The following is a 27,330-nucleotide window of genomic DNA, read 5'->3' on the forward strand; positions in this document are numbered from 1 at the left end:
CTTACTTTGGAGTATTTGCCAATAGGATTAATGGATATAAACAACCGCATCGAATTAAACATGCATTAGAGATATATGGAGAATAGCGCGTAGAGACGAAATGTAATAAATAACGACGATTAATGAAGAGAGATAGAATAGAGATAGAATGAGCCATTAATTTAATTATCGCTAGATGTGATTGACTGTATCAAACGTACTCCAACAAATCTACTCAAAACACACTATTATTATCTAGTGGAAAAAGACCGTCAAAATTTAAATACTTGATTTAAAAAAACAAACACCATCGTTCTTTGATTCATCCATGATTATATATCGCCTTTTTATTTCTCGCACAAGAATATTTAGAATAGCAATATTTAGTTTCAGTATTGTTGAAATAAAATACTAATTTGAAATTAAATATTAAATCTCTTAACATGAGAAAGCGGCTCTTTGATAATTTCAAACAAATGTAGACCGGCTTCTTACGACGGTGCTGTTCGCGATGTGCTCGAAAAGAGAAGATCGAGAAGTAAAAAAGAACGCTGGAGCATGATTTCTCGAATCGATGAGGAATAGCGCGCGGGGAGCGTGTGTCCCTGTCTAGCATGCAAGACCCCTCTCGTTTTGCACTTATGACATCAGCGACTAATGTACACATCTTGACCGAACCTGTTCCATCTCGTCCGCTGAGTAACGCATGACATCAACCCTCCATTAGACACCTACGAAAAGCCCGACTCACGTGGTCTATTGTGATTATTCGTATTGCCATCACACAACTCTCTATTTTTGAATTTTTACTCATAAGTAATATTAGCATTCAAGTAAAAAAAAGTACGATTTTTATAGCCATTATATTTTCCAAAGTGAATGACTTAAAAAATTTATATATCATAGACATTTTGTAAAACTGTTCTAAATGTATGTTGTGTATAATAAAGTAGTATAAAAGTTTGTTAGAAGTCATAAAAAAATGTATCATAAATATATTCAGATATATCATGAATCATATTGTATATTTGCATTCTTACTAAAAATAGCTACAGTAAAAAACGTGTCATATGCTTAAATAAACTGTCCGTATCTTTTTCCTATCGTTTTCAAAATATGCGGATGTTTTTAACCTGACAGGTTATCGTCGCTATCGGATGATTTGTTAGATGGACAAAACTGTCAAAGAACAGTTTTGCATCGATGATGAGACGAATAATAAGCACGAAACTGACACTTCTTCTTAGATATGCATCACAAAAGAATACGTCGACAATAAAAGCAAATGTACACGTATGCATATGGTATGTCAATGCTTTGTTGCATCGTCCACTGACGGAAGAAATCACTTTTCAATAATAATAAATTTGTAAAATACCGTTAGATAGTAAACAGTATTTAAACATCCTGACTCTTTACGAAGCTTTTCTCGTACAGTGTATATTTATTATTGGATAATTATAAAACGGAAAATACGATAAAGGTTTCCGTTACTGCATTTTATTTTTAAACAAGCTTGTGGGCAATAGTTAATATTACTTTCACGTAATTATATGATGTTTACTTGAATAAAGTGGTTATTTCTATTAACATTGTGTCTAAGAAAATTAATCTTTTTCCTAGAAATTTTTATAAAAAAAAAATTCTAAAATTTTATTTTATTATTTTTTATATTGGTTGAAATAGAAAGTCGCTAATTCATTCATGCTTCGATTATCGAGAGCAAGAGGAAACGTCCAGTCGCCAAGCGACTTTGCACTTTGAAAGACGACTGCGAGACAAATTGAAAGGCTGGTATCGATCGTTGCGTTAGATTATCGTGCGTCTAGCAGAACCTGTTCCGCCATAATCGGTGAGTAACGCATGACATCAACCCTTATTAAAATGCTGGCTATTAGTTTATGTAAAACTTTCATACGGCCTCGAGAGACGCCCCTGTATCGGCAGCAATTAAATTGCATAAAACGCGCCAATAAAGCTGTCACTTGCAACTAATAATAAGTAGAAAGGTGTTTAATTGAAAATACACATTTACAACTAGCTGTACACTTTGTCAAATGATACTCAACTGGCATATTTCACTTTAAAAAATCACACACAGAAAAATACATACTGTATTTAAGTAAATATTACTTGCTTTAAGTATTTTATAAGTTCATATATACGCAAATCTATCGTAAGTTCATCATAAGCATCAAATTTATTCAAAATATATTTTGATCCCAGTAAGTTTAATACTTCAATCAAGAATATTAAATTAGAAAAAGAATTCTATTTGCTTATTAAATTAACCAAATCTGACTTTTCTTCGATACAATTTTATAATATTCTTCACCAAAAAATAACTACTTCTTTTGAGTATATGATAATGAGTTTATCAAAAATTTGTGATGAGTATATTTTAAGACTATTATCAAGAAAATATTCTTTATTAAAGACAATTGTTACTTAAAAAAAGAAAAGTAAGCCGAGTAATTACTTTTCTTAGCAATAGAATGATATTTTTCTGTGTGCACGGATTTACAAATTCGCGCCGCAGTATACGCAAATACGAGATAAAATGCATTTTATGCCGTGTCTATAAGTTATAAATTAAATAATAAATAAAGATTATTCGAGTAATTATAAAAGCATTAACGGAATTATGGTAAAAAAAGATAATATAATGTGCCGATATTTCTTTGCCGCTGTGCAGAAGAGACTCTTTTCGTAAAGTATATCACATTTCAAAAAGGTTCTTGAATTTTACGATATCCGACAAGAAAAGAAAATCATTCAGTAAAATGTGTATAAAAACCATAAAAGCAAATCGATTATATCAATTGCTATATAAGCAATTACATCAATAACTGCCCTTCGTCGCACCGCCAACCTGCACATTTGAAACCGTACTTTGACAATTTGCTCTTTTGCACAAACATTTCATTCATTATCTCAAAATTTTAGTTTCTAAATTTTTATGATTTTATAAAATTTTCTTTTCTATATATATGTTTGCATAATTTATATTTTCAAAATTTTACAATTTTACGTTTTTCGAAAAAAATTGCATACATATTTTATGTAAAACCTTTCACGCTTTAGATAAAAAATAATTTTATATTTTATTATCAATTTGTGAAAATGTAAATTGCAGAAAAATGTAATTGTCAATGCGCGATTTTAAATATTCTACAAGAATAATAAAATAAACTCACTCACCGATTGTTTTGTTTAGCTAAGTACGCTGCCAGCTGCATCTGAAAAATTAATAATTTTAGTTTTTAATATTTTAGTTATTATAAATTACCTATCATTTGTTATATATATATATATATATATATATATATATATATATATATATATATTTTAATAAATATTTATTAAAATATATATATATATATATATATATTTTAATAAATATTTATTAAACACAAATTGTAACTGCATATATATGTTTTCACAATTATCCATATGTATATTCATATAAAACGCTACTTATGCATATAGTAATGTATATAGTAATAGTATATGTATATAGTAATCGTCGCTGACGCACATGTCACATCATTCGGAATCGTTATCCTTCGTGTAAGTTATCAGAAATTATTCTTGCATACGATCGATCGAACGACTGATTCATTTCCGTTCTGAGACGCGTCGATCTTTTTATGCGGCGCGTATGCAAAGCAAACACGCTTGTCTGAATTGCGAAGCAACGATGAAAAAAGGAAGTTGTACCCATCATTGATCAGCTTCTCCTTCTTCATCAAGCCAAGCTCCATTTTTGGCATACATGCCAACACACGAATAGCGAACAATTACGTGCATAATAAGTCAGGCTAGCGAAACATCTTCAACAATCTCCATATTTTATCGCAAAAGTAATTCAATCTTCATCTTTCATCTCGGCGATTATTCGATTATCCTAAAACTTCGAAATTTATCTTGCTCTACGCACATTTTGACGTCTTTACTCGAGTTCCTCATCGATCACGCGATGTAATACACTCTCATCTGGTATTATCGATTTTCGCACGACTTCTCAAAGTACTCGGGAGAAAAGTTTCACGCTTCCGCGGTGCACAGATCAATTCTAAGAATAACTTAAAAAGTCTCGTGCGAATTCTCCCAGTATTTTAAGAGAGACGGATGATGTCCTTCGAAAAATGCAGTATTCGCGAGAACGAGGAAAAAGAATAGGTCGCATGTGTATTCCCCGCAATTTGAACGTCAGCTTGAGGGTGTACAAACGATATGGTTTTGCGCCATCCTGACATCAGGAATGTGGGAACATGATTCCTCGCTTCCCACGATTCTTATTTCGGAGACACGACACTCGACTCGTGGAGCCGAACTCTTCCACATGTCTGCTTTGACAATCTGATATTTTTTAATCCACAAAATTTTTGTCATTCCGGTACAAATTATTAAAATACAACAAATAATGTTTGTAATAAAGACAATAATATGTGAATATTAATTATGTGAATACTTTTCAGATTTACGGAGTATCTTTTTAATAAAAATATTTTGCAATTCACATTTGTAATTAAGAAATGCCTAAATAACTATCTCTTATTATCAACTTCCAATTTCAATAAACACTATTTACATTCTTAACAAAAAAAAAAACAAAGAACGCATTCACATTTATATGAAATATTTATTTTTCCACGCAAAATCAATGATACAGAAAAATGCATGCACTTTTACGGGCTGCAAACAGATTAAATCGAAGAGCTTCTAGGAAAGTTTTCCATAGCTATCACAGTTACTTCCGCAATAAGCTATACGTCATTTCGAGGTAAACGAAAGAAGAAGGATAAGAATCAAAGAAGAGGCGTACTGTTCGCGATTACGACGTCACTTTGGCAAAGCGCCATACTCTCTCTCTCTCTCTCTTTCTCCCATCCCGTCTCGGCATGCAGAAGCGTGGGAGTGGAATTCCCTGATTCTCACGAGTCTAATTTTGGGATCATATCGCTGCTCCCGACCGGCTGGAAGCCGAAATTACAAATTTGGAACAGTGGCCCATTTTTTCGAATGTAGTAACTCTTGAGCAAATTCGCTTTACACTTCCCAGAACTAGTTCTTGTTTATATTCGCGTCTTTAAAAAATTGTTAAATCTATAATTTACATTAAACATGTATTATTTATTAAAACAATTATTATAAAAAAAATTAAAATAATACATTAAAAGCTAGCTTAAAGAAATTTGATTTGTTTTATTATATTTATTCGCTAATTATATTCTGGATATATAAAAAAGCTGATTTGACAAAATACACATTTCACATATGGACATTTTACGAAGCCTAATTTTAAACGCTTTATTTTTCCGCAAACCAATGCACCAAAATAGCTTCTGAGTTATTACAACATTGAACTAGCTCGAGCTTTCCGGTCTTTCGCGAATTCGCTTTGCCTTGGCTTCGATTTCTGTCGTCGCGTCCTCAAAGGTTACCGCGTATCGAGGCTCACCTCGTTGCATTAAAATTTGTGTCGCATGTATTTTTGGCGCTGCGCCGCATTGCGGCGTAGTGAAGTGAAGGATGGCACCGCACAAGATTTAACGCAAAACGGTTTACATTTTTTTCACGACGGAATTCCGCCCACAGCGTACTCGATTGAATTCTCGGCTCGCGCGACTCGGTTCCGCGAACTCCACCCCAGCGCGTCCTCGTATCTGATATTTTTCGAAAGCGTCGTTTGTCTTCAACACTCGCCTTGGCACCGACTCTGTACATTTTTCCGGCCGAATATCATGTGTCGCGAATATCTTCAGAGTATATCGCTTTGTTTACAATAGTATTTCTTACGCCAAAATTCTCTCATCGAGCGGATATTTCGAATTTTTCAGCAAAATTTTAGTTGGTTTCTTGCAATAATAACATTTTGTCTAAAAATATTATCTCTTATATCTACAAACAAAAAATAGGCAATTTATATTTACTTTCAAAAAACTATATAATTTAATTTCGTTATAATATAAAAAAATTTGCTAATTAAATATTAAGAAAAAAAAAAAAAAAATAGTATGCACTTCTTAATCAAAGTCCGACATAAAGATGCAGTGAAATTGCATAGGCTGCGAGCAGACGGGCGCTACAAGAAGATTAAATTCATGGTTAACGGTTCGATAGCGATCGCGTGGATGTAACGCTCTAACGAGTCGTGTCATTCGTGAATGATAATGCCCACACGAGCGGGAGACAGCGGCGCGTCGACCTTCGCGTCGATCTCTCCGCGAATTAACGACATTCCCGACTAGACTATGTCACTATGAGGAGACCTATGACCAATGACGGCGACCGACAAATCGTTTCTCCGAACCGAATGCGCGAATCATGACGCATAAATTGCCGTGATTGTCCGCGCATGACCGAGCCGGAACAAAAGGAGAGAAATTGCGACCAGAAACTTGATTTGCGTCAGGCCAATTTGTATCGAATATTCTGATCTACGCCGTAAATCGTCATCGACGGTCGTTCAATGATACTACTTGTCACTCTTCGAAAGAGATTTTTGTCGATTGTTATAAGAAACAAATTTCTTTTATAACTTGGAATACGATGTAAACTAAAATAATCTAAATTTAAATCGATGATTTATATATATATATATATATATATATCATAAGCAGTCACTCGAACAGAATTCGTACGAGATTATGACAAAAAATTCTCGAGCAAATACTTTTACCAAAATTATAATGCGGAAACATTTGAATTGAAATATTGTTTTGCACAAGTTAGACAAAAGTAGGTTGATCGATCCCCAATTCGACATCAATAATTCAAATCGCTACGATAACTTGGATGACTATTGGCATGTCACTGGGTCAGATTCGGATAGTATTTCGACGCGCATCTCGATATAGTGTCCGCCAATTCCAGAATAACGACGAGAATAAGCACCTGAGCAATATTCGCAGCAGAGTTTTCGTGCGGCTGGCGGATCATTTCAGTGGAAAGTGGAGTAAACAAAGTTCGGGAATCCTATAACAAAGTTATAATAAGTAGAATTGCGGACGGGAATCAGGAATTCCATCTCGCGTTTGCCGCGAATAAAGTAGTGGGAAGCATTGCCACCGAGAATTGGATGCACGCCACCGATGGGCGAGCTCTGACTAATCGAATATGCACTACGTAGGCTTATTCTGGTTCTTCGAGGAACCTCTCTCGCAAGCTCTCGCATACCTTTCCGCCCGCCGCGGTTTATTTCCGTTGTATAATTCACGAAAATAAATATTTTTTCGGATTGCAGCGTTTCTGAGCGCGAATCCGCTCGCGAGCGAAATAAACCTGTCCAAATTCGTCAAGCTCACTCCGTTGATGGTTTTATAAAAAGTTTTAAAGTAACTGTCGTTACATAAAACGTGCTGAAATGCGAATTAACGAGCAAAACAAATATTTGCGATGTGTCGCTATGACGCAATGAATAATTTCTTATTTTCTACAAATTATCTCGGATAAAAAGAGTATCTTAAATATATAATATTTCAGAAAATATTTATGTAACATGCACCACGTACGTGTAGAACCGTTTAACAGCATAGTTAAAAAATATAACGATTATCGCATAGTGCAAAGTTTGTAGTTAGTTTGATAAAGTAAATTCAATTTAGTTTTGACAAGAAGATAAATTTCTGAATGCAAATGTAAAATTGACGATAATCAAAACAGTAAAAAAAATAATTATTAAAGCAAATGGCGATATCCACATATTCGTGAAGCCACATATTCATATTAATTTCTATCAAGGATCTTGTAACTTTCCACCAGGAAAATTGCGACAATAACAATGTGGTGCATGTTTATCAATTTCCACTGATGTCATTTTATGAACAAATTATCACATTTATTTACCGTGACGCACGTTATGAATAGTAATTGCTTCCCCACGTCAATTGTTCCTGGGAAACCGAATGCGCCGATTGTTAATCGCAATTTTTCACAACAAGACTTTGAACTTGTCGCTGCACAGACTATTTTATTCTAAATTCCGCGTAGAAACGATTGCGCAAACGTGATTTGCACAATAACATATTAATCATTAACGGACGCATCCTCTCATTTTTTTCAATTACGTTAAAATTTTGCAAGATATTGCCGGATAATCAAATATGAAAAAATTTCTGATTTATATTAGTAAAGATTGTTTGTTCCAATTTCTCTTGCTTGATGCAAAATTAAATTTATAATATAAAAATATTATTATGCGAAAAGTTACAGTGAGTAATTTCTTTTGACACAATAAACTTTAATCCCTTTAAAAGCCGTGTCAAATATTGTTCCAAGAGAAATTGCGTGTTTAAAACAAACCCGTCGACATCTTCTTAACAAGATTAATTACACGTGTGCTTGCACCGTCATCTATGCAAGCTGTTATCGATTTGTTGGAATCGAGTGTATTCCGTTAGTAGCTAGGAGCCACTTGGTCTTCCTCTACGCTGTAATCTCGAGTACTTTTAGCTGAACACACAAAACACGTTCTCTATTTACGGAGTGATTCCCGGTAAACTAGAAGCATCAGTATTTAGCGAGAAACGGCTTCATGTTGTGGTAAATTATCGTGCGCAATCAACCGACCGCATTATTAATCTCGAAAGATAAATCTCCTTCGTTAATTTGACCGCAATGATATTTCTACGTTGAAAGAAATATCGATCCCTTGCGGCTAAAGAACCTTATCTAATGAAATTTTCAGTCCGCAAGAGAGAATGTTCTATTTTCGATACTGAAGAAATATCGGTCAAAAAAAGAATTAATTATCTAAACTAATTAACCACTGCTGTAAAAGCTAATTAATTATTAAAATATGCAACCTGATTTTCCCTTATAATTCTATTATTCAAATAATTTTCAATGATATTATATTCATATATAAAAAGATGGATTTCAAAAACTGTTTTAATTTTCAATAATTATGACATCAATTGTCATACTTGCCCCTGCAATTGCAACGCTAATTGTTCGAAGAAATTTTTCGAAATTACTTATTCCATACATTTTTAGCACTGACATAAGTTTATTAGTATTTAATTTGCCTTGTTCTTTGTGACTCACGTATTCACAAATCTAATAAATCCGATTATTTTATATTTATGACATTTTAAATCCAGTAACTATTATTAAATATACAGATCCGATATTTGTCCCATTTTGCGATTTATCTTGAAGCATTACTTAATTTTACGACTCGTATGTTCCAATAATATCACAGGTCATAACGTTCACGAAAACTGTACTGAAAATCAGATATATGTCAGCGAACGTTCAATGATTAATCGTTAAATAACTAGCTCCATATTTTTCGAGAGATACACCTGAGAAAATATTGACAACCAGTGGTGGAATTCCGTGCGTTTTGCGGCGGATTCCATTTGCGACCGATTTTGCGAGCAATGCATCGGACAGGTGCCGAGTGTGCTTTTGGTTGAGCACACAAAACACGTACAGATTCGTATTTGTGGAACGATTTCCAGTAGCCGCACAAAGCCGTTTCGCGAGAAACACTCAAGCGATTTCGCGAAGGACCGATTTCGGGATAAAACGGCGCCGTGCAGATGTTTGTATAAATCATAAGAAGCTCTCGAAACAAATTTCGATAGCAATATAATTTCAGAGCACTGAAGAAAATGTGACTTAATAAAAGCAATTGACGTGAATGCAAATAAAAAGAACAGAGTATATATTATTCATTAATATTTAAGTTAAGCAAAATTAATTTAAATTTAAAAAATTTAATTTTAAGCTTTTTTAATTTTATATAAGATAAATTACACGTTGGTTATAAAATTTATTTTTACTACATAATGGTTTTAAAACAAGCAATCATGTATAACAAAATATGTTTTTGTCAAGATAATTCTCACATTGAGAAGTTCTTCGTTCAAATTTCTTTCAAGAACGTTTGTCGTCAAAAATGGAGAATAAAAACCAATTTCGACCAAAACGCGATGTTCAATTCTGTGTAGATTCTTGAGCGTTTCTAATTCTCAAACCCAGCAATGGAAACTGTTCTACGGCCAGCGCGAAATCACCGGAATGCCGCGACTCGCCGATGGAATCCGCGCAAGAGAGCGATCAGCCAGAAGAGGATCGGCACAAAATCATTCTACGTCCGACTAGGATGGAAAGAAGATATTTTCCGTACGTAAGGATTCGTTCTGGAATCCCGTTCGATAATTCATGGCGACAAAATCACGCTCTCTTTTTCTCTCTCTTCTCTTCTTTCCACGAAATGATCCATAAAAGAAACACTCGATCCTAATAATATATATCTTTTAATATTTGTAGCAAAATTGTATTTTTAGAGATATCTTCAAGCTTATTTCTCTTCTAATTAATAAATTAATCTAAAATATATCTTATAATCCGAAAAAGCACAAATGTATACTGTACATATAAATAAATGACGTACACAAATTCAATAAATAAATTAATTTTTAATCTTTTTATATTAATCAAGTTAGAAATTAATATCTCATTAAAACTAATTTTATTTGATTCATAAACTGATGTTTTACTTTAAAAAAAAAGAGATTTGCGAGCGTTAAAATTTTCTGTGATGGCCAAATAAACGCGATATCGTGTATCTTTTCTTTATACAGAAAAATTAAACTTATTACGCATTTTTGGAAATCATCGCTAGTAACATATCAATGGACAGATAATTTCCAATTGCATTCATCCTGATAATAACGATATAACAAAAAACGAAAAGACTCATTTATTAATCGTTTCAATAGCATAACTCTCGGTAGCTTGTAAAAATAAACATTAATAATCTTTTTATTGCGTATGCAAGAAATAATCGATCAATACAGATCATTTGTCCATTTAAAATATACCGACTATTATATACATTATTCCGACATTATCTCATATCTCTTAACTAAGCATTCTTTAGCGAATTGTTTAATTAGTTTTTACATAAATTTTTTATTTCATAGATCTATATTTTTTTTGCATACATTCATCACATAATTCTATCTACCTGTCCATTATGTAATATCAGATCGGCTGATTACTTAGAATTAAAATTTTCTAATTCATAAAAAGATTCTCGAAAGATCTCTCACAATCAGCTCCATCTGCGGCTACATCAATCGCAAGCTTCTTGAACAAGCAAAGAACAAAAAAGCAATCGAGGCGAGTACGTCTTTAATTATCCGTCTGCCAGCAGCAACGTTGCTTCAGCGGGAGAAAAAGCGGGTAACGCTCCGTGAAAGAGACCGACTCGATGGCCTCCTTCATTCAGAACTCGCTGCCGACTGCGATTTTCCGTCCCCCTCAAGGCCCTTCGTCAACGACGATGCCTCCATTCAACGTTTCTTACACCAATGGCGGCCGCGCGTTCCCCGGAAAGAAGCTCCTTGATATTCCGCCGGCGTTCGCGCGTCCAACTCGCGCGCTGACGATACGCTCTCGAACGGGGTCTCGTGCGAGGGCCCGGTGCTTGTCCTCCCTCCTTCACTTGCGCGAGGAGGTCCCGCAGGGCCCCGTCGTGTTATGTGGACATAAAAGGTAACCCCACGGCTACGAGGACCCTCTCTCTGACACATTGACACGGCCACTGAGCTTACGTAGGTCCTCTCCCCCCTCCCCTCCCTCCCCACCTCTTTGACCGTCGGAGATTCCTCTTTTTCTTTTTTCTCCGTCCTTCTCTGAACCGTCAAAATCTTTTCTAGACTACCTGCTCTATCTCTTTCTCCTAATATCGCCGCTGCTGCTGGCCCCCGTCTGTCACATGATCGCTTATCCGACGATAAATCTGCCTGATTCTTTTTTTACAGCAACCCGCCACTGGATTCTGGTTTGTCGTGAGATCGCGCCGCAGTATTTAGGGATGCGGATCGCGGCAAGGGTTGCTGCTACTGCGGTAAAACACGCGGTGCATGTGCAATGTACATGTATGCATAAGGAGATGCAATCTTTGTCTGAGATCTAGGAGTTAAGAATTGTTCCGATAGGCGGTCACGCGTGCACGTAATAATGGAAACAACAACTACGTAAATGAATGCAGCGCAATGCCGATGCAGTACGCCGCTATTGCGCTATTCTCTACAGGCCTATATAGTTGCGTTATCGTATCACGGCATCTTATCCGCGATAAATGTGAACCAATTTATACCCTCTTAAATGTCAGCATCAGTCTCCACGTTATGATGTTTATATTAAATATTTCTTCACGAAAAATTTTAGTCAAAATATACGTACATGTCGTTGCACACAGATTTCCTTTATTTTAGAAAATCGTACTTCACAAATTTTCTGCAAGAAATTGCAAGAAAAAGATATAAGACTTTAGAATTCCCTTTCAAACCATTACCACGTGCCATCCCGAGAAAACCATCTCACGGATACTCAATGACTCAGATCGTCGGAAAAATAACTGCGAGCTTCCTGACAGTGCGCGCAGCACGTAAAAAGCACACCTCGATCCTACACGAGAAGCAGGTTGTGCACGGTGTCCTGTCACCGGTACGGCGAACCTGATCTTCTACGTACAAGCGAGATAACTCGCCGAAGCGAGAGGAACAAAGTGGAAGGAGCAGACCGCGCGACTGTGAGGCCGGCAAAGAGAGAGAGAGAGAGAGAGAGAGAGAGAAGAAAAAAGAAGAATGAAAAAAGAAGACGGAAGGAAGACAGACGATGGTAGGGAGAGAACGCGAAGTGAAACAACTAATGTAAGGAGCGAGATGGAACGACAAAAGAGACCGAGAGAATAATAATAAAGAGACAAGGAGGTAAGATAATGTACGGCGCCGCTCTGGCGTCCATTCATGCTTTTTATTCGTTAGCGGTTAGAGCTCGCGCGGACCGACCGACCGACCAACCTCTCTCGTATCACCTTGCCTCACCTGCCCAACCCAGCTCCTCCTCTCGCTCCTTACCGGCTTCCCTCTTTCGCCATCGATCTCGACTGATCTAGTTGACCCGCGGGAGAATACGTGTGTAAGTGCAGACCAGCCGAGAATTCCTCTCTCGTTGTATGTATATCCTTATGAAGCTCAGGCCTCGCCAGATGTCTAACGAGAGAGGAGATGATGACTTAACTCGCGTGAGGTCGAGCAATCTTAAACCGGTAAGTAAACGTGATAGCATAATGATTTTCGAATCATGCAATTGATAGCGCTTACAAAATGATAAAAATTATTTATTTAAAGTTTAAAAAAAAATAGAATTTAATTCTCACTGAACAATTTGCAAAATTTTTTACGATAAATAAGAACTATGAATTTTATTATTATTTATCGCATTTATCACTTCGCTCGACTACTTCAGTAATGATAGTTAGATGATTCTATTTATTCCCAATTAGATCTGAATCATCCACTTTCTCGAGGAATTCATCGGCTCGGTTACAGATGTGCATGTGCATACACATGCAAAACGAATATGCGCGGGTGTGTATAAGCACGTTGCACCAGAGGAGCTTTTCTCTGTGCTCATTCGCTCCTAATATTTCGAAACTAGTCGCAGTTTGGAACTAGTCTTCTCTATGCGATATACATAGAAATGAAATCCATGCAAATTTGACGTATCCGTATTACAAATCCATAATATATCTTCTTGTATACTGCATCGTAATTTCAAAATCAATGACATGATTCGATTATATCTGTGTCTGCGCGCGCATGAATCCAATAGATACGTACTCGTGTATTTATATCTAATTAATTAAGTATCAAATACATCCATGTCGAGATAAAGCTCGAGTAACTAATTCCATTAGGTCTCGATTACCACGTTATTACACGCGATACCGCGCGTATCGATAGGATCACATAATTCGCGATCGTTTCCGTGATAGAGGGATAAACCTGCTGTTTCGATCTAACGATTGGAGTCATCGCGGTGAAACTGTTCAGGAAATCACATGAACAGGGTGAATTACGGTCGTTAGAGAATCATTTTCTCGCGCACATGAGTATCGATATATCGTGCAGGAAAGCAACTTACTACATTCATGCTGTCAATAATCTGCCGAGATAAAATCAGTTCAATAATCTTTTGATTTGTGAAAAGAAATAAGACTGTATATAACATGGCTGATTTAAACAAGTTGCAAGCATTGCTAATATTATTTTTCATCTTTTTAATCTGCCTTTACGTTACTCAAAACATGTCAAAATAATTAAAGTAGAAATGTAATTCAACACGTTTGCATAATAAAAGAGAAATAAATAATGTTGCATGGGCGAAAATTGTAATCGATTTAAATTCAATATTACATATCCGTTATGCGCGCTGATCGATATTTGTCAATTAACCTGTTTCAAAAAGCCATTAAGCCAACGCTCAATTATCATATTATTATCAATTGGAAAAATGTGCGGAAAAGTTTGATCGGCGTGGTAAAAATATAACTCGCGCCACCAATGCGTTGGCGAAAATGATCAATATAAATGTAGCATTACGGAATACCCGTATCGTACAGATCGATTTGTCAGGCTTCGATCCGCTTTCGAGAAAACAACGTCGTTAGATCAACCTTCAATTATCTCATTATCATCTATCCATCGGAATCGGCAGCTGATCAATGGATCTAATAAGCGTTTTCCGTTAAAGCGTGCATTCAGCGTGCGCAAATCACAAACCATGTATTATGCATTAAAATGCTCCGCATCCGCGTGTAGAGCAGCGATGAATGCAAGGCGATTCCACCTACGCGCGACGCGATAGAGAACAGAGCGGGCAGCGAGATATCAATTATCGCGTCCGGTTATTACATACATCGTGCGCCTCTTTTCTCCATGTCCCTCGCTCGCTCCAACATCGGCGTTTTCACGATATCGCAATTTCGTGCTGATGATACGAACCAGAGAACGATTTATCAATTACCGCGAACGAGTAGCCGATCGACAAGTTGCACGCCGGCAATCTACATTCCTGCACAACTTGCATGTTGCTGTAGCGTGCAGAATGCAATCTTTAGCACGATCAAAGGTAATATTTACTCGTCTCATAAACTAAAAGTATCAAGTTCGCAATTTTTATGTACTGCAATTTATGTAATTTTTACTTTGTCAATATACTTTAATTATACGCGCTGCAAATTTTGCAGATTGAATCGAGAAAGTTAATAAATCGCTCGCTTTTAATAATATACATGAACAAAAAAATAATTGACAATTACGATTCGCGCAATATATAGTAATTTTTACAATGCTTATGATTGATTCAATTAATTAACTTCATTTACAAACAAACAAAAACAAAGAGATTATTATTACTACATTGTATAAAATCTACTTAAGTTAAAGAGCCCAAATTAAACATCTTTCTCGTCTTTCATTTTCAATTGCGATGATTAACTTGAACGCGACTAAGAAAAGACTTATTTACGTCCCAATTATCAGATTTGATAGGATCACGAACGATAATTCACGGTCTTTAGAAATCTTTTGGGGAAATACACGAAGAACGGAAATAATCGGGTCTCAAATTCGTCTGGTTAAAGTCCAAAGTGAATCCATATCGGTCGAATTGGCATTTTGCAATTGGAAAACGCATTCATTGAAAACGCGCTTTTGTTTTCGTCGCATACAATTCCGATTATTGCTGCTCACATTAGCATATCGCGCATCACCAAATTATCGTCCCGAATCAATAATTCGCGTAGGTATGTATATATGACAATGGCGAGAGAGGGTAAATAACCTTTAGCGGTTGCCACAGTGTGTGCTTCTGTTTCTGATATATTTACGATCATGCTGTGATTTAAGATCTTTCTTTCATCCACCAACACATAAAACCATCAGCTATATAGTCGACCCTTATCTAGTCCCTTTTTTACCTTGTTCCCTCTTTTTTCCTCCCTTCATCTTATGGACGGTCACCGTACATTATAAAAGTGTCTGTTGACACGTTGTATTTCGCTAAGGGTCATGGCATAAATAGATTATAGTCACTTTTTTATGTTTTAATCTGTAATAGATCCGATATATAAGAGCGATCATATAATCAGAAATAAGAAAAACCTTTAAATATGCCAAAAACAGAGATGTAGAACATATTTTCTGATAAAAAATCAATAGTGTATTAATTACAAAACTATTAAATTAATAAAAAGTATTTTCCAAGTATATTTTAAAGATATATTTTAAAAATAAAATCTGTATTTGATTAATTAATTAATCACATTCTATTGATTAAAAGAAATCTTTTTACAACTAAAAAAAGTAAATCTAAATTTTTTATATCCACTCGCATGAATTTATGCACTAATACGTAGTTAGATCTTGTGCATATAAATACAAACATAGGCTAATTCTCAGAATTTAAGCCCTACAAGTTTCATGAAATTTCGAGAAAATCTCGAGCTCTACTCAAGCGTGAAAGAAACCACAAAAGAATTACTACAAAACCAAACCGAACTGTCTCATTTCAGTCTGAGAATTACCCGTTTCCAGAAAAAGATTTTCCAGAATCACAGATTTTTTCTAATATGTTCCGAGAAAGAGAGAGAGAGAAAAAGAACCCTGAGAGCGACAGCTGTAAAGGTCTTAAAGGTCTTTGTCTTCGACAAAGCGTGGCATCTGTGGAGCGAACGACCCCTGATTCTCGCATTCTTAAAAACAAGATAAAAAAGAAAAGAACGAAAAGAAAGAAGCACTACGGTGTGAGGAAGTGAATCCGGGAGTCCCTTTTTCGATCTGATCGCATAATTTACTATCGAGATCCCGCTTGAGGTAACGTATACCCGATGCGTATTATTTAAAGAGACACCGAAACCTCTTATCAGAGAGAAGGGTAAGGGCGGCCATTTCAATGCTTTCGTGAGATATTTACCAAACTTTGTTCAGTCTAGTTATCTGCGTTCACTTTAGAGATGGAATTTACAGCCATATTTATAATATTTTTCGCTAATTGTGATTTGCACTCACGAATTATGGATAAAAAATACACTTTGTATAAAGATTTAAGTATATAATAAAAAAATGTAGTGCGAAAACGCTTACAAGTAGCGATACTGAATAAAGATCGATAAGTATTTCACGGAACACCGCTCTGCTTTTATAAAATAAACGGAACACACAAAGTGCGTCTAGCGCTCGTTGGAAATATCACACGTTTTCCTATAAATATATATCGCATATCCCAGATCAGATTGTTCGAAATCGCGTATCAATGCGGGTATAATTCCCCACTGATAATATCTCGCGACAATATTGTCTCGCGATCGACACTGGCACATCTGCACCAGTGTTGCTGTAGATACAATATCGTAATATGTGTACGTATCAAAGCAGCTTGATATGAAGCTAAATTTATCGCTGCAGTTGGAGACAACTTATACGTGAAATTGAAATTAGATGTAGAAACAGTCACGGATCGTTATATTACGGAACATTTCTTAACATTTCAATAAATATATAATTTATACCGTAACTGTTCTAGAAGTTGCAAAAAACAGACACAACATTTATGTATGTTCATAATTATAAAAATTATAAAAAATAATACAAGATACATCTAATCTTCTGTTTAAAAAAAATATTAGGAGAAATTATCATATCTCTTTTCAAATTTCTTATCCTATTCAATATCTTAGTAATTCAATCTTGTATCTGCTATCAAAAACTCATCATATATTTTTATACAATCTAAATAATTGTTCTGAACGCAAGCAAGTTAGATTCTCTCGACACGTACATATTTGTCACGAGTACATTTTGCGTCAAGAAGACCTTATCAGAGCGATTATACGGAGTAATAACGAGGCCAGAATCTCGTTGCACGGTGCTCGCCAATGACAGCAATGACTCATCGTAATTCGGCAGAGTCGCTTGCAAATAAGGTGATAAACAGTAGATTGCGTATTACCGCGCTGATAAGATTCGGTCACATTCTAATCGCTTATTTTTTGTCACTACTCACAATTAGCGGAGCGTCATAAGCAGAAATACGTAAACAACTCGTCGTATTTCTGGTGTCTACTCACGCGAGAATACAGTTCGAGTGATAAAAATTATGCTGTAATATCCGAAAAAAATCTCTTTTGTCACGTATAATATAGTTCAGACAGACTTTTCACTTTTCATGTGAAATTTAACAATATAGCGATTATTTAAAACAGGAAGAGTGCGCAGAAACCCTGTTTAAATAAATTTAAATAATTTATATACGCTTGTGATATATGCGCTAGTATAATTTAGTGTCTTATCATGTCATTTTATTTCAGCAAAATATATTTTATACTAAATATAATTAAAATAAAAAACTCTCATAACTTGCCATCAACGAAAGAAAAATATTCCGACAAAACGTTGTGTGCAATATATTTTAAACATTGCGTTTTGTCCGCCTAAAGATCTGTGTGCACCCTTAAAACCGTTAGCTTTATTTCATGCAATAGATACTCGACACAAGAGGATCGTAAATTGTCGACACTACCGCCGATATTATCAGCGCAATTCGGTCGTCCAAAAAATAAGATACTTTGTTCTTCTCGAAAAAAAAGATAAATTATGATATCGATACATCACACACATTACATGAATAATATAATACTAGGTGCGCAACTAAGTTTCCGGGTTTCACACATGAATGGCGCTAACGATACATGTAGTCGATATACATGTCTAAAGTTGTGTTTTTTTATTAACTTGGACATCTGTCAACAATAACCAGTCATAATACCAACACATATTGCAACGCAAAAATATTTTTTCTAACAATAAAGATGTCGAGTTTTGTGCCAAATAAACAGCATTTGCGGGAAGCTTTGCTTTTCTGCTTCAACTTGAAAGAAAATGCAGCTGAAGCACGCCGTTTGCTTGAGAAAGCCTACGGCGAACATGCACAATCGAAAACTACTTGTGAAGATTGGTTTAAACGCTTTAGAAATGGCGATTTCGACACTGAGGACAAGGAGCGCTCCGGAAGACCAAAAACATTTGAGGACGCCGATCTGCAAGCGTTATTGGATGAAAATGATACGCAAACACAAGACAACAACAACTGATAAATTTGAACCATGCATTGCTCGAAAAACGGCCAGAATGGGACACGAGACACGAACGAGTGATATTGCAGCACGACAACGTTCCGTGCCATCGCACTTCCATCGTCCAGGACACCATGAAAACGCTGAAATGGGATCTGCTACCGCACCCGCTGTATTCACCAGACCTGGCCCCTTCCAATTATCACTTGTTCCGGTCGATGGCACATGGCTTAGCTGGGCTACACTTGGCCAATTTCGAAGAAGTGCAAAACTGATTGGATAAATGGTTTCGATGCAAAGACGCGTCGTTTTATCGTCGCGGTATTCATGTATTGCCAGAGAGATGGCAAAAATGTGTAGCTAGCGAGGGACGATACTTTGAATAAACCGTTTTTTGTATTTCTCTTGAAATTTTCCATTTTGCATTGATAAAAAAAAACCCGGAAACTTAATTGCGCACCTAGTATTATCTTTATAAAATATATTCTATATCAAAAGATCAATGAAATCTTAATTTAATCTCTGTGCCGAAATTCACAAAATTAACGTGAATCCTAATTTTTCGATGTCTAAATTGGACAAAAGTAGAAAAATACTTTTATAAGCTTGAATACGAAGAAGTTCTCGAATTGTAATCACAAGGAAAAAGTGCCAGTAATAAATCTATTATCGAAAATTGAAAGCAAGACTTCCACATAAAACTTTTATAAGAAATATATATAAATACAATGTTAAAAATATATAGAAAAATTATTGACTCTTTTCCCGGAATCTCTTTCACGAATATAGATCTAAAAATCAATCGGAATAGAACGTTCAATCCAACCAGTCACAGTAGCTTCGTAAAATTTTAAGTTGCGACACATCGAAGGACACTTTATGAAAGGGCTAGCCGGAAACGCCCACTACTTCTCGAGAATTCCACTTCAGGAACAATAGACGTCACAGTTCTTCTCTTTAAGGCAGACGTATGGTCGAAGTCTCTTCCGGTGGAAATTGGCGGAAGCTACAAGTCACATTGGTCTAAGATTTTCTGTATATACTAGACAGTGAAAAAGAGATACTTTTTCCCCATTTCATCTATTCCCTTTCCTTAACTGACCTTAGCGCCGCTTTCTCGCTCATTCTCACCCTCGAAACCACCAGGAAACCCTCTCCAGAGACTAGGTCGATCGAGAAACCCGCCTCGATAACATCGACTTCTTATGCTTTTCTCGACCATTTACGGTTTCTTTGTCCCGAGAAGATATGCTGGTCTAAAGGAAGAATACAGCAGAATAACCGCAAGATATTTGTCGAAAAATGATTTCTATTTTCTCTTTCCTTAATTCTCTACGAGCTATAGTTTCCCATAATAAATAGCAATCTAAAAAACATGATTTAAAATAAATTTTATGCATAATAAATTAAAATTCTGAAAAATTCTAATTTTATTAATTTATTTCCACGATAAGAGCTTAATTTCTTTAATTCTGTTAATTTCAATATTAAATAACTAATCGATCTAATCAGAGCACCACTCAAATATGAAGGAATTTTAAACCACACAAACAGAAAAAATAGTTCCCCTACTGTGCCGCTCCCGTAATATATGTGTATATATCGTTCAAATAATAAGAAACAAATAAAAATAGTAATCGTAGATCTCAGACTCGATATTTACGTTATTGACATTTATACGAAAGCAATATTTCCGCTAGAATTTTTCTACAGAATCACCGACGATGTTATTTCTGGTCGAATCGATACTCTGTGTCTCGGTTGGGTTACTCGTCTGGCGAGTTTTGCGTGCGACGCGAATGAAGGGACGCCATGGTTTGAATGGGAAGCCTCGGCATCGTGCTTCGCTCGCCGGGGGCGAGGCGCTCGGGAAATAAAAGTGAAGAAAGAAGTGCAGACTCCGACCGCGGACAACGCCTCCAACGCCCGCGTGTCTTTTCATAGCAAGGCCACAGATAACGACGGGGCTTAACCATTACCGGGTCGTCTGTAAAATATTCAGGTAACGTCCTACCTATCGCACCTATTTTCGCTCCGGCACCGTTCTCGAGAGCGCGAGCGCGTCCCACTTCTCTTCCGGGGAATCCGTTGAACTCGATCGGCCAGCAGCCGCACCTCTCCACCGCTCGTTCGCTCGTGCCACCCGGCAGCAGGATAATTGGACGACCGAGTGACAACCTGACAGGTGACAACCGCGACACGGTTGTAACCGGTCGACAGGCGAGAGCATTCCGACGAGAGACGATACGAGAATGACTGAAGTGCACATACGCGGAGAAAATTAATCTCTTAGGTGAGCGTTGGGTGATCCTAACTCTCGGCAGTGCATATTTTAACGTATGAACCATTTTGAAAGCCGCGTAAATTCAAGAGATAATTAAAATAATATTCGTTTTAGTGTTAAAAAGATAGTATGGTATATTAAACAGAAAAAAATTTTTGATTTTATATCCAAAAAAATACAAAGAAATCTGTGGAACTTTTATTTCATTTTATGTATATATGTATATATAATTTGTTTAATAATGGTGGTAATTTATTTCTTATTTGTTTAATTTTATTTTAATTTTATTATTTTCAAAAAGTAAAAATAAACAATCTAAAAAATATAGTGTGCCATCTAATCTGTCGTATTACAGTTCTAATCAAATGTATAATTCCATTAAGATATTTAGTTTAGAGTAAGAAACTCTACGGATGGCGATCGATTACGCCAATACGGATAATTAATATAGATCACGTCTTCCACGATCCTGAGCGAATGATAAGACCAAGTATCCCGCCAACAGTATCGAATAGCCATTTTTTATTCATTTTTACATTGGTTTTTAAACCTTTGCATTACTAATTTTTTTAAACTATTTTTGAAAAGTTATTAAAATCAATAAGTAAAATATCAAATATTGTTACAAAAATAGAGATAATACATTTTTCCAGAAGTGTGCATGGCGTTGATCGTAGAAGGATAGTGCGGGGAGTCGCGTTCCCATTTCGTGCTCTTATTTTTGCCCTTAATAGTAGACATAAATAAACAGTTATCTAGACACATTGCACAACGTGCCATCGCCGCGCGCGCAAGACGCTTTTTATTCGAGCGAATCATTAATAGCAAAGACTATAATTACTAGTGGCAAAAAGCCATTTATCTGCTGCGAAATTACTGACTCGTTCAGATCATTCCCTCATATCCGATTATAGCGTTTATATTACTACACATGTAACTGAATTAATTACAAGCGATCAAAAATATCGACGATCACTCATATAAAAATTGCAATTTTGCATTCAATTTTCAAAAATTACAATTTCCCCGCGTCTTCTTGCATATAATAAGAAGTATAAAATATTTATATAAAATATTATAACATTTAACTCCATTTTGCATTATAAATAAAAATCTATGTTTTATTCGTTTTATCCGATATTGAAATTTATAAATATAAAACGATAACTTAAATTTTAATAACTTTAATTTTATACTACACTGGAAAAAAAGTTTTGTTGTATTATAAGAAATTCTGGTTGATTCTACTAGTATGTTTGTTCAAAAATGGACGAAACAAATTTGTTGTTGGAATTACCAGAAGATTCTGTTAAATTTCATCCTGTTTAAATCTATCAGAATTTCTTGTAAACCTTACTACATCGTGTTGTTAGATTTACAAAACTCTACCAGAATTTCTTGTAAACCTTACCACATTGTGTTGTTAGATTTACAAAACTCTACCAGAATTTCTTGTTAACTTTACTATATCGTTTTGTTAGGTTAACACAACTTTGTAGTTAAAAAACAAGTTCGGATAGGTGTGGTTTTTGTAAAATACTAACAATATATTTTGGTTGAAAGTATACTCAGTGATGTGATGTTTCCTACCGGGCTCCCGGCTCCCGAGCCCGGTAGGAAACATTACATCACTGGTATACATATATTTCATTAAAAAAAAAAAAACACCACGTGATCATAAAACTTTTCGGATGTAAGGCTAATGGCAGAGACCGAGACGTAAAAACTTATGTATGTCGTAGTCGTTTCCACACATATCCAATAACCTTTCACGACTTACGTTTTTCTCTGCCTTACCATACGTCCACGACAGACGTCTACGACAGACATAAGTGCTTACTTCTCGTTCTCTGCCATCGGCCTAACTAATATTCCGTAATGGATTCCACGACGCGACGTAAAACTTTAGCGAGCTCAGTTGAGACTGTTCCGACTGCTTAACGCCATTGCTTCGCGAAAGATCTAATGCGCGCGATACACGCCGCGAGTAGCGAGGGCGCAGTAGCAGTGTAACAAATGAATGCGGCGAACAGTTGATCAACCGTTTAGTGAGTAATGACGAAACTGTTGCAGAGCGCTGCGATTTATGTAAATATAACAAGAAGTTTTGTAGATCCAACAAGAAAACACTTATTCAAATCCTTATAGTAAAGTTAACCAAACGGTGTTGATATAAGGTGTAAAATTTTGTGACGATAACCAGAAATTCTGTTTCGTTCGACTAAAATACGGTCAACCAGAAGAATTTTGTTAATATAATAAAACCATTTTTCTCAGTGTACGTATAGAATTAAAAAGAATAGTAAGTACGTCACGCTCGTTTCATTTAAAATTAAGCAATCGTTTCCTGCTAAAATTCAAAAGATTCGATTTTATTGGTGCTATTTTTTACTATTTGATATAAATTGATTTCTGATACAAATAGTCTTTTTTAATTGACACAATACCACAATTATTCGCGTCGTGATCAAATAAAGCACATTTTAAAAACAGAAATAACATTCACATATTAGTATTTCTCTTTTTTTATATTGAGTGTTAATATAATTGATAAGTGTAAAATTAATTTGACTCGTTCTGATATAGCCCGATTACTGTTGCGCGAAACGGCACTGCCAATAATCTGCACGATCGAGGAAAGTGCGTCGGATAATCGAATGACGTCAATTCTCTGTCTTATCATGCTTTTGATTTCCAGGCATTTGCCACGCTTTTTCGATAAAATTAACAATCTTTCGCGCACGTTTTCATGCTTCATCGGATTAAAAATTATGCCAATTATAATTCCGGATTCATATGCGAACAAGTTCACAAACTACTGTAGTCAAAGAATAGAAATTTTCTTCTAGCATTTACTGAAAACTTCAAAAAATGTTCAATCGCGCAAAAGAATTGTTTATACATATATTTGCATTCAGTTGAAATATTGAAAAACAAAAAGCTATGAATATAAATGTATCGTTGTTTTTTTTCCAATTGCTCGCGTTTCGCGATATAGAATGGCGAATTAAACTTGTGTATGGAGCAGCTTTCGGAGTGTATCAAGATGCAGCGACGCAAAAGTTATCACAAGCGCGAAACCTGCAATGTCACGCTGGCATGCGGCTCTCGTGCGTCCGAGAATCGTGCTGCTTGTAACCAGCACGACGACGACGATGACACTTTATACGAGCAAGCTTGTAACCGCGCGATGCGGCACATGCGCGTGCACTCGCCGTATGTAATGTGTACGAAAACAGCGGTAACGCGTGATGAATGTGCATATGGAAGAGGCCGAACCGCGCGAGGCGAGGTCGCGGTCTCGCATACACAGACGGCCGCGTATGTGTGTACAAAACTGTGGCGACAGCATGCGCACTTGCCCACGTATATACGCGTCTTCCATGCAAATCCCGAATACATGTGTGGCTTACAACCACCAGCGATATGTATAACCACGCTGAAATCATGGTATCTCTGCACGCGGAATTCTGATTATTGTACAAAATATGAGTTGTCGCGTTCTTCCTGATGAATCTTAGCGATAAAACTGACAAAGTCGATTCGAAATTATTTGTTTTGAATGTTGCTAAGTAAAGACGGGATATATTTCACAAATTATAGAAGCATAAATAGCTATGATATTATTGCATTCTTCTCGACATTTCGAAATAATGGCACGCCTTCTGATAGATGTTGCCAATCACAATGCGTTACTAATACGAATGCCATTAATGAACTAGTTCATTAAATATGACAAGTACTCGTGCAACGACGAAAATACACGCTCAAATGATAAAATCGAATATTGTAGAACTCTCTCCAAAGATGCAGAACGATTAAATTATTTATTTACATCGATGCTTCATAATTAGTGCAATAATTGACTCATAAAAAACAGAATGAACAAGGACGATACTAAATATATAACAATAAATTCAGAACTGTGATATCATTACTCTCTGGTATACTTTTGCTATGCGATGCTTTGATTTATAAAAAATTGACATATCTTCTAAACGTGACTCTAAAATTAACCCATAAACAAGCAATGGAGATAAGATTTCTCAATTCCATGATTCCGCTTGCATAATTGATGTCATCATTTTTAGATTCTTTTTACGCAAAACATGTCGTTTTAAATTTAGATCGCAGAACCGAAAGAAAAACTAAAAAATATATATGAAATATCTCATAAATATATACTAAAAAGTATTACAAGCAACGATGCAACAATTACAAGTATTATTTGTCGTATTCAAAAAATTTACGTCATTATTTCTCAGAGATTCCAAAGAAAACTAGATGGATAAGCCGCGAATATTTCGGTGTTTACTCACATCGTAATCCCCACTTCGCGGCGTTTTATCTTACGTGACGAAATGATCGCGATAAATCACGATCGCTGTATCGGAGACGAAGTATAATATCCTCTTCTCGTTCCCGGCGCCCGCTTTGCCTAATCAGGAAATTATATCTGACAGCTCGAATGAGCTAATCCGGCCATCGAGATACACTCGCGCTTCTCGGAAAAACAAATTAACAAAAAACGCCGCAGTGGCAAGCCGTCGATTTGCGTCATGCATGCTACGCAAGACAGAGTGAGGAAATGAGAGAGGGGGGGGGGGGAGGAAGAGTAAAAAAAGAGTGAAAAAAGAGAGAGAGAGATTGATGCAAGAGACTGCGCGACCCTGGACGTGACACGTGCTTTCGCATATGTAGAGCGATGAAATTCGGAGCGACCGATCCGCATTCGCTTAACGTAGCGCCTAATTATTTCTCCGTATACAGATACCGTACATTGTCATTAACGCTTTACGTCATCGTATATTCCTCTAATACATTATTTATTTATTCGTCACACAATTCCCCACGCGTTAATTTATCTCACAATTGTTAAGTGTATCGTGAAAATTGCAGGTGTTCATTACTGGACGTAAAAATTACTGACGTAAGAATTATTACTGCAGATGTTATATCAAAATGAGAGAACGGAAGAGACGTCCAAGACGTTGGATTACGTATTATGCATATTGTTAGATTATTGTAAAAAGAAAATAAAATAATAGAGAAGCGTGCGCAAGAGAAAAATTCATATCCTAGTAAGATATTGCGATAACGTAAAATAGTTAATTTAGACAGTGATTTATAACGTAATCTCTGTGACTTTGCATCTGATCATAGAATTTATCGTTTTTTTTTCTTATTTTTATGAGTAATGTTTATCACACATACCGACTTTCGTGTACAAATAGATAAACTGATCTAAGGCCTTAAATCCCTCTCGTGTCGCAAACAGGCGCGTAAACAAGGAACAAAAGCGGAATCAAGAAATAGTAGCAGACACGAAAGCGACGACAAACAGAAGGCGACATATTCGACGAGGATCGTCGCGCACGACAACACCGTTTATTTATTCAGCCTGAAAACTATCACGTGCGCACCTTAAAGCTTTTTCACACTGATCGGAAAAGATCAGAAAAATAAAAAACTAGAGGAATTTTTTTTTTTAGAATTCGATTTCTTAAATGTGTTTCGATGATGTCGTTATTATTTCTTTCGTTTAAATTTTAGCAAACAATTAAAATATTTTAAGTTAAGATTTCACTCACGCGTGTTGAATAAATTGAATGGTTTCCCTTTCATTAAAAAAAATAAAAACTAGCGGTCACCAATTATCTCTGTTAGAGACATCAACAAATATTGATAGGCTAATGAATTCCACAGAATAGATTCCAAGAAAGAACTTAAATCGGTTGTTTTTCATACATGTTATATCGCAATGAAAGAGCATCGATTCAACGATGGACGCTGAAAGTTACGATGCGGTTTACTTTAGATAAGATTACGAGCTCATTATTGTTTACATGTCATCGTGTAACTACACAACAAAGGTACGCGGGATCGTGACACCGTAATTCGTCCGTTCATGCGGTTATTAAGTGTAACTCGATATACCGTTACGCTCGCGTTCCAAAGGCCGGCTCAGACGACACTATCTTTATCTCATAAGTGAATGAATATCGTATTCATTATCAGGCAAAAGATTATGTTTCTATTAAAATTAAATATTTTGTAATATTTTGTTTATCTTTTTTCAGTTATTCGGATTACACAAACAGCGTGCTTAAAGTTACAGTGTGAT

General features: G+C 35.9%; 1 long non-coding RNA gene across 2 annotated transcripts in view; it reads right to left on the reverse strand.

Annotated features, from left to right (window-relative positions):
- The window catches only part of LOC105678162 (uncharacterized), a 162,865-nt gene that overhangs the window by 107,003 nt on the left and 28,532 nt on the right, over window positions 1-27,330 (reverse strand). For both annotated transcript variants that reach the window (XR_010887801.1, XR_001101669.2), the window contains one exon: window positions 3,181-3,218. This is a non-coding gene — a long non-coding RNA (uncharacterized lncRNA). The remainder of the gene's footprint in view (window positions 1-3,180; window positions 3,219-27,330) is intronic.

This window comes from Linepithema humile, chromosome 1 (genome assembly GCF_040581485.1).
Source record: "Linepithema humile isolate Giens D197 chromosome 1, Lhum_UNIL_v1.0, whole genome shotgun sequence".
Lineage (NCBI taxonomy): Eukaryota > Metazoa > Arthropoda > Insecta > Hymenoptera > Formicidae > Linepithema > Linepithema humile.